General features: G+C 31.0%; 1 pseudogene; it reads right to left on the reverse strand.

Moving 5' to 3' along the window:
- Positions 1-2889: 2889 nt before the first annotated feature.
- On the reverse strand, positions 2890-10891 carry LOC135961273 (putative nuclease HARBI1; annotated as a pseudogene).
- Between the last annotated feature and the right edge of the window lie 1156 nt (positions 10892-12047).

A 12047-nucleotide genomic window follows, 5' to 3' on the forward strand; every position in this document is an offset into this window, starting at 1 on the left:
GACAATTCATTGAGCACCCCGAGAGAGACAAGGCGAAAAGAAGTATTGTCCGCAAACCACACGATCTTCCAGTCTCGGAGACACCACAACTTTACACGCCAACTGAAGTTGCAGAAGCCATCAACACAGCTAAGCCTTCAAAGGCAATAGGACCTGACGGGATATATATATGCAGCAGCTCGTCACCAGCATGAATTCCGTAGTCACTCAGATCTCACAGAGCTTAAATCAGCAGAGGCTTTGTGAAAGGACTATCCTAGTGGCACTTGACCTGTCGAAAGCCTTCGACACTCTTCCAGGACATTCTGCAGTCCACAATGCCCAACAACAAGAAGAGATGGCAACAGGTAACAAAGTTGATGAGCTTTGCTGTTTGGTAAATGGTTATCTTAATGAAATCCTCAATTTCTTCACTGCACGTAACCTGCAGTTATCACCAACGAAGTCATCGGCACTACTCTTCACCACCTTGACGAAGGAGATAAAACTGAACTTAGGCATCATGGTCGATGGCGTACAAATTCCGATTGTGAACCAGCCGAAAATCTTGGGTGTCACTTTTGATTTTTACCTCCTCAGCACACACCACTGCAATCACGCATAAACTGTGAAATAGGAACAAGGTCCTCAAAGCACTCACGGCAGTACTTGCAGTATGGACAAAAAAACCTTGCTAGCTACCTACAAGACGATTGGTCTGTCAGTGGTCAACTATGCTGCTCCAGTGTGGTCGCCTTCGTTGAGTGATACCCAGTGCAGAAATATTCAAAGCTGTCAAAACGCAGGATACCGTATGAATGTCGTATTTGGAGGTCGCCCACCACCGATAGCAGACGCCGAGAAGTTTCTGCCGCGTGAAACAAGAGTCGTTCTGGCACAACTTAGATCAGGTAGGAGCAACAGACTTAATGCCTTTTGGTCCGGCATATACCGTGCCGTCTATAACTTATACCTAGCATGTGGTCAGGGTCCTCTGACATCCTCCACATATTTACCTTCACTCATTGCTATGGATTTATGGACTCATCCTGTTGAAGTAGCACAATTTCTTGGACTTGAACTACATGCAAAACCCCCAGAACATCCAGATTGATTATTGTAATATTGTACATGCTGCTATAACAACAACATCAAACAAGTATTTTGTTGTTGCAAGAGTTAGGTTTTTAAGTCTGTCTCTATGTTACCCTATGAATACTAGCATAGAGTAACTAAGAGATGAGATTTTACCGCGATTTAGAAAAATATTGTTAATTTTCTTAAGACAATACAATTTTTATTCTATTCTGAAGATTTCATCAAAATCGGTCTAGCCGTTTTTGAGTCCATACGGATCATACATACAAACTCACATCCATTTTTATATACATATGTATATAGAAGATGTATGAATTAAAGCAAATATCTTACAACTGTACCGCAATTCTGTATTTTTTAAAATTTAACTACCGATATCGTAAAGTAACGAAAAATGTCGGTTGTTTTAACGAGTGTTCTATTCTCTAATTTAAGTTAATGAATATTTTCGTTAGAATATTTTAACGACGGATATCGGTGGAAATATAAGAACGTCAAAGTTTTAAAATTAAAATATTTGTATCAAAAATTAAATTATTTTAAAAATTGTTTCTTAACAAATATGGAAAAAAATAGTAAGTATTAAATAATTTGATATTAAATTAGTATATAATAAGTATTTATTTTTAGGAGAAAAATACGAGGTCCCCGAGCCACAGTAAAGCAACATGCAGCACTACTAACTTTTTTAGGAACTGAAAAAGGTTTGGCTGAAGGCAAGTTTGCTGCTTTGCATGGAAAGGAGATGGCCAGAAAGAAATGGCTAGAGTTAGGCGTGACGTCAACAAAATTCCTGGAGCAGTTAAAAATGCTGATCAATGGCAAATTGTAAGTATTGTAGCACTAGTCTTGGGAAAAAACATTTCTTTATTTAAATTCTAGGTATGGGGGGATATGAAATAAAAAGCGTCATTAAAATTTAAAATTTTAAAAAGAGAGTTAGTGCGCTCTGGAAACCTAACACCCTTCGAGGAGCGAATTGTTGGCATAGTCGGATGGGAGTATATGATGGGAAATGAACAATGGATGGGAGTATATGATGGGAAATGAACAATGTCCAGACAGTTTTGATATCGCTAATACTGTAAGTAGATTAGTAGTATAATTGTATTCATTGAATCTAAGTACTTTCATAAACAGTTAAATGAAGTAAGCAACCTGGAAAATAACGCCGCGCATGATTCAATAAATTCAATAGATAGATTAGAAGAAAATGAAGTGAATTGCACAGATAATGTAGAAATTGTATCTACATCAAACTGCGGAAACGGAAACAAAAGATCAATAGAAAATACCAAATTTGTAGAATGTCCCGAAAAAATAGAAATACCAATTAAGCGCCAAAAAAAGGATTTTTAAAAATTGCAAAAATTCAGGCTGATGCTATGATGGTAAGTGTTTAAATCAAAGCAACTTTGATCTCAGTATGAATGATCTAACTTTTAATACATATACCTACATATATTTAGTATATAAAAACTAATACATTTTATTTTAAGGTTTTGGCAAATTCACAGAAAGAAACTTCAAGGGCTCTAAATAAGATAGCGGACAGTTTTTCCACTTTATCCGAGATTTTATCGTCGCATAAGAGAATGGAAGAAGCTCTTTCAAAAATAGAAGAATGCGTCAAGTTAAATGACGCTGTTTTAGATCCATAGTGGAATTCAAAAATATTTATTACTGTTATTTTTTTAAAAAAAATAAGATTTTTGCTGTTATTTTCCCATAGTTTTAATTTTAAATAAAATTTTACATGCTTATACATATGTGTTTATAAAATATTTATTTAGAAGCTATTCATTAAAAAAGTTAAGTAAAGTATTGTTCAATAATTCGATTCTGATTCTGGTTTTGTTCCAAAAGTTCAATTTGTCTTTGGAAAAGAATTTCATCATTAAATTCATTCGATATAAAATCGTTCTTATGACGTTTAATGTTATGAAGTATTGTACACGCCTTTAATATTTTCTCGGAAAATGCAGGATTGTATTGCAATGTTCTATGCCTTGAAAGGCACCTCCATGTGGCTTTTATAACACCAAAAGCTCTTTCAATGCAATTCCGAGTTTTACATAAGGCTTAATTATATGCAAACCTTGGTGTGCCGGGTGTTTCCCCGGGTAAAGGAGTCATAAGCCAATGCTCCAGAGGATATCCAATATCACCTAAAATGTTTTAATTTTTTTTGTCTCCATTAACCCTCTTGGCTTCCACAAAGCATCTTCCATCTTATACGATTTGTTTGCAGTTGTTTTTCGCATATTTCCCATGTAAGATTGCACTCCTTGTTATTGGAGTATCGTGCGTCTTCATGTACGATTTTGCCATTAGAACCAGACTGATGTTAATTTTGTATCAGTTAAACGGTTGTTGTTCCTGCTAAGTAGGTGATTGGTCTGCTGTAGCGGGTCCAAGGATACATGTAGGATGTTGCCATAAGATCCAGCCTATTGTTATTTTTGCCTTGTGTCAGTTTCGATAATCGGTTGTTGTTCCAACTAAGTAGATGATTGGTCTGCTGTAGCTGGTCTGCCATCTGTCGTTGCCTAGAAACGCCCTCTGTGTAATGTTTTAATTACTGTTAGTATATTTATATACTTTTATAACTATTAAAATATAAATGTACGTGCCTATTAAAAACGTCCTTCTCTCTTCATGATTTAATATTCTTTCCATTAAAATTCATACAGGGCTAGATCCCCATATATATGCATCATGTCTGGAACCTATGTATTGTGCATTCACATTTAATATTTTTAAGTTTGGATCACAAATCTAAAAATAACTTATAATTTGTTTAATTATACTGAGCACCAACTTTCATTTGTAACATACCATTTGCACATTTAAGGAATGATAACCATGATGGTTTACGTAAGCCCCTTTGTTGTTTGGAGGAGCAAGAATAGCAACATGGGAGCAATCTATGGCTCCAATACAGCCTTCAAATGGATAGGAACTGTTTCGAAATTGTTCCTTAACACAGTTTCTTTCGTACGTTGTTCTTGGAAACCTCAACCATTGCTTTAATAAAATGGTCATTAATTCCATCAGTAACTTTAATGTAAGAACAGCTAACAGAAGACTGACTTAGAGAAATCCCCACTTTTCTCCCACAGGCCTTTGAAAACATTCCGTTGCATAAAAGCGAATGGTGGATAGAATCTAAAATTAAACATTGCTTATTGATAACCTTGAAGATAAACTCCTACCTGTTCCAGTAATTCTATTAATATTGAAGCAGTGTTGGATTGAATCAATAATGTCATGCACTTTATTTTTATTTGTTCTGTAGAGCAGTACAAATTCATTGTCACTTAAGTCAAATGGATCTTCCATATTTCGAAGAATTCATACCAATGTATTTGCGGTACTGACCACTTTTTAATTTCTATTAAAATTTAAATTTCCATTAAAATTAATATAATCAACGGATATGAGCAAATTTGCAAAATTTTTAGTCATATTTAACGTTATTTCAGGGAAAAAAATTAACTTAAATACATAGTAGTTCATAAAACATACATAATAATTCAACTTTGCATACGTAGCGAGCGACTATATTAAATACGTATACAGTACAACTTCGACAGTCCGGACATGCGCCAGTCCGGACAATCCAATAATTCGGACGCTTCTACATTTCGGACAACTTAAAATTTTTACCTCTACAATCCGGACAAATTTTTTTTATGTAAGAAAAAATTAAATTCATACTTTTATTTACATTTTGCACTATCATTACTTCGGTTTCGGTTCATTCTTTCGGAAGAGTGTTTATCTAATTTCATACCAAGTGCCATGTCTTTAAATAATACATGAAAACATAAAACACTAACTATAAAGGTAAAGTGTGATGTTTTACAAAGTCTTGATGATGATTAGGCCGATGTAATAATTTAATGTTTTATAATAAATCATAGTACATACATACATACGTTTGTATCACTTCTATAGTCCGGACAACTCGATAATCCGAACGTGCCCAAAACTATATGTGTCCGGATTGTCGAAGTTGCACTGTAATTCAAACAGTAACGTATGAATGTTCTAAATTTAAAATCACCAAAATTATTACAAAAGCCATGAGCGTATTCTTGATTTAAATACAAAACGATTCGAAATTACTCATACGCCATGTAATTGAAGGATTTATTGTTTATTTACGATTTCAAGTGATGTAGATGTGTGGTGCAATTGCAATTAAATTGCATCAAAGAACTTGACTTCAATTTTCTAAAATTAAACTCGTGCAAACAGATCATTTTTCCGTTAGTGTTTAAAAAAAATGGCATGTAAATAAAACAAAGATCAACAACAGCAACAACAGAAAATAAATAAACGTGCTAAATTTGTTAAATAAATTAAATCAATATATTCTCGAACATTTATATATACAATTCATGCACATGCCTCTTTGTAAATAAGTACAGTTTTACATACTGTGTATCTCAAAACTATTTTGCTTACGCATTTTTGTAAAAAGCTGTAAATAAGAAAACCCAAAAAAATATTTCAAAATATTAATTTTTGTTTAGTTGTTGCATTTTTTGTTATTTTGAATCGAAATGTGATGGTCACAAAGTATTTTTTTGCATAAAGTTTTGTGATACACTATATGTTAGTCTGTCTGTCTATGCATACTAGGGTATTCAATTAATCGGGTTTCTGGTTTAATCGGTTAATCGAGCAAATAATTAATCGGTGTTTAGATTTATTCGGTTAATAATCGGTTAATTTAAAATTATTTGATTAACTGAATAATTTCTATTTTAATTTTAAATTGAAAATACAACAACGAATTTTGTGTACAAAAACATAACAGCAAATATGGTATTTGAGACCAGTTTTGCATAAATAGAGTGTCCAAAAAACCGGAAAATTTGAAAAACCGGTTTCCGGTTTAACCGAAAAAGAGTGTATTTGAAAAAACCGGTTTTTATTATTGTTTTTTAAAAAACCGGTTAACCGGATTATATTAAATTTTTATTTAGCATTTTTGAATTTTTAAAGCTCTATCTTTATGCAATTATTTTATATCTTTTACGAAATATTGTCAAATGCTATAATTTTCTATAAAACAAATCAATATTTTTAAAAATTGTACCAAAGTTTTTCATAACTATGTTTCAATGATCTTTAGAAAATATATTTCATTAAAACCGGTTAACCGTCTTACAAAAACCGGTTTGTCAAAAAACAGAAACCGGTGGAGTTTACATAGATGAAAGAACCGGTTGGGCGGTTTTCGGTTTCTGTTTTGGATACTCTAGTCATAACTCAAAATCCGTGTTTTTTGAACTGAGTGATATAAAATATGCGCCGTTCTATAATCTTTCATATAGTTTTACCAGTTTTCAAAAAAGTCTTTTATTTTTTGTATGAGATATTTGACAAGTAAAAATTTTGGATAAATACAAATTAGAAAAATATTAACATCTACTATCTACTATTTCTAAAATCGCATTATTTCTTGAAAATTTATTTAAAAAATAGTAAATTTTTTTTGAATTATGACGTTGTTGCAGCAAATGAACGATATGTATTTTTTAGGGTTTTAGTGAGATCTTCTGAAAAAATCTTTTAAATAAAAAATATAATTTAAATGTTTTCCTTTTAAAGGATTTTTTTTCTTTAGATTTAATAATACTTTTCTTGGAAAAAGACTCTCTCGCTGATTGTATATGTTGGCGAATAAAATCCTTAGTTATACCATTGGAGTCCTTTTTGGATTGTTTTAGATTTTGAATACTTTTAATTGTTTAGTTCTGATAACCAGTGGTAAATTCTCATTCGCAGCTATTTAAAAGTATTTTTTTGTGATATATCACTGAGAGACTGATTTATTCGAGAACATATTAGGTTTGGGGTTGAGAGAAACAGAAAAGAAACAAACACAAATAATCTGGGTGAGTGATTTATAATTTATTTTTTTCGAAAGGTCAACTTGTGACTTTTATTTGCGAACATGAAAAATAAATCGCAAAAATGCATTTGATGCAAATTAACGCTTAAATATATAAAAATTATCAAAAGATTAATAAGAATTTAAAAAAAATTTCTCATTTCTGTTACTCAGACTGCATTACTTCATACTTATCATATTATTTCCATAATTTGTTAAAAAATTACTAATAATATGTCATTGTATATAAATAAATGAGAAAGTAACAGTTATTAAGAACAAGAACAAATGAATTGTTTATCTCACACCAAACTATTAAAAAACAAGTAAGAGTGCTATATTCGGCTGTGCCGAATCTTATATACCCTTCACCAAATTATACTTCAAAATTTTAAATATTTTTAGGTAAACAAAATTTAATTTTTTTTTCCAGTTGTTTTTTGAATTATTTGAAAAAAAAAATTTTTCGATTGTTATTTTAAATTTAATTATTTTTTTTTTTTAAATTTAAAATTTTTTTTTTTTTAAATTTAAAAATTTTTTTTTTTTTAAATTTTAAAAATTTTTTTTTTGTTTTTTAATTTTTTTTTAAAAAAAAAAAAAAATTCGGGTTCAAAATTTTTTTTCCCGATTTTGACCCATTGTAGGTCCAACTTACTATATTCTTATATACGTCGTTGCAAATGTCTTTGAAATATCTATCATTAGATATCCATATTGTCTATATTAATGTCTTAGTAATCCAGATATAGGTAAAAAATAGGTCAAAAATAGAGGTTGTCTTGGTTTTTTCCTCATATCTCAGCCATTTGTGGACCGATTTTGCTGATTTTAAATAGCAAAATTCTCGAAAGCATGTCTGACCGAATTATTGAAGATTTGGATCCCGAAGATATCTGGGGTCTTCAGAAAACTGATTTCAACAGACAGACAGACAGACAGACAGACAGACAGACGGACAGACAGACAGACAGACAGACAGACAGACAGACAGACAGACAGACAGACAGACAGACAGACAGACGGACATGGCTTAATCGACTCCGCTATCTATAAGGATCCAGAATATATATACTTTATAGGGTCGGAAATGAAAAATGTAGAAATTACAAACGGAATGACAAACTTATATATACCCTTCTCACGAAGCTGAAGGGTATAACAACAAAAACGAATAAAGGTCATACCAAACCATTTAAATAAAAATCATTTTATAACTGTTATTTTCAGTGATTTATTTTTATCACAAAAATATAAATCACAATTTGGGTTTTTTGGTATATGGACGAGTTATTTTCGATCTCTGCTGATAACAAAAGACTCATTTCATTTCAAAAAAAAAAATTAGTCTATACATGAGGAGACGCAGAACAAAAGGTGCTTTTTCGCACATTTAAAATTTTTGGGAAAATGAGTTTTATTTATTTCGCCCCCTTAAAAAACAGCATGGTAACAAGTTTCTTATTTATCAATAGATACATCTAACTGCCATAAGACACCACATTAAATGTTAAGGATGTTTGATAGAAAACCATTTTAATATCGGAAAAAGAACATTTTGTTAAAAAATAAAGAAAAAAGTACGTTTTGTTAAAAACAAAATTAAAAAGTACGTTTTTTAACATTAATATTTTAAATTAATGTTTTTAATCGTGATCTAATATATAAACAAACTACACATTGAAATTAAATAAATTTTTTTTTCGTTTTAGAACCCCTTTACTTAGTAAAAAAAATTAAAAAATGTTGCTGACTTGATTGTTTAAGATTTCACTCAAATATTATAAAAATACCAAAAATCCAATTTTTGATAAGATGCGGAAAAGTACATTTTGTTCTGCAGCTCTTCACATGTAAATGCAAAGTTTTATGTGCTGTTTTTCTATAGCGAACGAGTACTTTGAGTGGAAATTTAACAAGTGTTTTGTTATTGTAACAAAAACAAAATACATGTAAAACGTCAACTCAAAGCTCTAGTTCGAAAAAAAGCACATTAAATACATGTAAATTAAATATGTCAGTTGTTATACTCACTATACATGTTTATTGGATGTTCAAAAAAAATATCTAATTTTAATTTGAAATTTGTATTTGAATAGAAACGGAAAAATAAATACAAAAAAATATGTTAAAGTGCAAAAAAAAAAATTCGGTTAATCGGTTAATAGACATTAATTAATCGGTTTATTTGTTATTTGAAAATCGGCAATTTTAAATTATTCGAACAGTTAACCGTCCCATATTAATCGGATAACCGATTAACGGTTAATCGATTGAATACCCTAATGCATACCAATAAAAAATAAATTAGCTACAAATTATGAAAAAACAAGTAAGAGTGGTAAATTGGACTATAGCGTATATATTATATGTAAATCATATATGTGGGCAATTCCACGAGAATGACATCCACGATTGAAGAAACAAAAACCCTTGAAACTTTTTTTCAAGATGAAAGTACATATTTAGAACTTATTACATTTAATTTTTTTGTATATTTTAGGCTAAGATTGCGGCGAAAACTATGCTCCCAATTAGCATGTAGAATGAAATGAATTTGACTATGATTGTTTTTTTGCTATTATCGAATTGTTTACCCCCTGTCTATACTTGCTAAATATTTATCATAACAATTAATGACGTTTGCTGTCAAGACTTTGTGTCATAATGCAGCAAAAATACTAATAAATGGAGACTATACTTGATAATTTTGTATCTTGACAAACATTTTGACGTTTATCATGATAAAAATTTATCAGGTATAGGGGGGTTATTGAAACTGAATGTACATATCGCTCATTTGCTGCAATAACGTCATAATTAAAAAAATTCGTTTCGAGAAAAACGGCTTTGAATGTTTCATGACATTTTACTATTTCTTCAATAAATTTTCAACAAATCATGCGATTTTAGAAATAAAACCTGATTTCAATAGTAGATATTAATATCTTTCTAATCTATATTTAACCCAAATTTTTACTTGTCAAATATACGAGAAACAATGAATTTTCATTTTGACGTTTACATCGAAAAATCACTCTTATACAAAAAATAATTGACTTTTTTTAAAACGGATAAAACTATATGAAAGACTAAAGAACGGCGCATATTTTGTATTACTCAGTTCAAAACACACGGATTTTGAGTTATGACGTTGTTGCAGCAAATGAGCGATATATGTATTTTCTATTTATTTTTTTAAGTTTTTGTACGACCATTATTTTCTTAACTCGCGGACTTCCTAACCATAATAAGTAAAAGTAATGATGCAGTTTTATTTCAAATGCATATTTATTAATATAACAAAAAAATATCGCTAAATTTATAATTAATATAAAATATTATTCACAAAAATTAAAAAAAATGTTGAAAAAATTCTACATCTGTACACTAAATAAACATTTTTCAGCGAATACAAATTTTCATTAAATTCAATATTTCGTTGGGCCACCACGGGCATATACAAACTAAAGACGTGCACACTGTATTACAAACGTCTGGGCATCGAAGTAACTAAATTTTCCAGTTCTGCGGACGTTTTTTTAACATTGGTTCGCAAGTAATAAGATGTTTTCGGATCTTCCGTTGTAGAATTTCCCACACGCGCTCAATAACATTTAAGTCTGGGCTTTGAGGTGGTGTGTACAATTGTTGTGGGGCATGGTAGATAGCCAATCTTTGACAGTTTGAGACGTATGTTTCGGATCGTTATCGTTATCCAACTTTAACCAAGAGTTAAAATATCAACTGGTGCTCTCAAATTTTGTTCCAAAATCGATTTGTACTGCTAACATCCATATTACCCTCAATAATCACTAACTTTCCCACTCCAGAAGCAGCGACAGTACCCCAAACCATCACACTGCCACCACCATGCTTAACTGCAAGTTTACATTGCAACAACATTTTTTCTGGTGCATAGCAATACAAATAGATTTCAAACAAAATTGCATTATTATTTTTTTATATACCGGGTTTTCTCTAATAAAATGGTAAAAATTGTGGTCGTACGTAGACTTATGTCGACCACTGTATATCTACAGAATATATATTGTTTTAATATTTTTTTTCCATATTTTATTTATTGTATCTTCACAAAATAATGTGAACTATCAATAATTTGTTCAAATCTTAAATCTAAATATTAATTATACCTTACACCACCATAGTGGGGAGGGTATAATGCGTTTGTGCTGATGTTTATAACGATCGACTTAGAATCACTTTTTTGAGTCGATTAAAACGTTGTGCGCAGAGTACATGTCGCAATTTTGAAGATATTTCGATCAAATTTGGTACATATTATTTGTTGGGCCCAAGGACCAAGCATATTGAAACTGGCTGAAATCGGTCCATTATTTCACCTAGCCCCCATACAAATGTCCTTCCGAAATTGGACTTTATCGGTCATAAATGTTTAATTTATATATGTATCTCCACAAATTCCGCTCCAAATAAGTTTTATATATACAAAATTCATGTCACCAAATTTTGTTACGATCGGTCCATAATTAGTCATAGCTCCCATATAGACGTGCATAAATCGCTTAAATTTCATGGTGATCGGTCCATAATTGGTCATAGCTCACATATAAGGCCCACTTCCGAAAATCACTCAAAAATATAAATTATTTAAATTTTAAAAGAAAAATGTTTTTGTTCTTTTACTTAGTGTAGGGTATTATATGGTCGGGCTTGACCGACCATACTTTCTTACTTATTTTTATTTAAATATGACGGATTGTAAAGGAAAAATATTTGGTTTAGTATAAGAAATTAAAAGATAACTAAAGCCTCTCACGATTCGCAAATTTTCGCATATTTCTACATGTACCTCAAAAGTACTTCCGTTTTATGTCACGCTCGATATACTCGTACGATCGCTCGATGTTTTGGACAAACAGTGTCTCGAAAGAAGTACTTATTTTTTTTTTCAAATATAGTACCCCCTGAATGGAACATAAAGACCAAATTATTTTTCAGATACTCTTATTTTTGCAAAATCTATTCAACTCTAAAGGCCTACAAATGTCACGTACGATGACATGGAACTGCCCATATG

Source organism: Calliphora vicina, chromosome 5 (genome assembly GCF_958450345.1).
Source record: "Calliphora vicina chromosome 5, idCalVici1.1, whole genome shotgun sequence".
NCBI lineage: Eukaryota > Metazoa > Arthropoda > Insecta > Diptera > Calliphoridae > Calliphora > Calliphora vicina.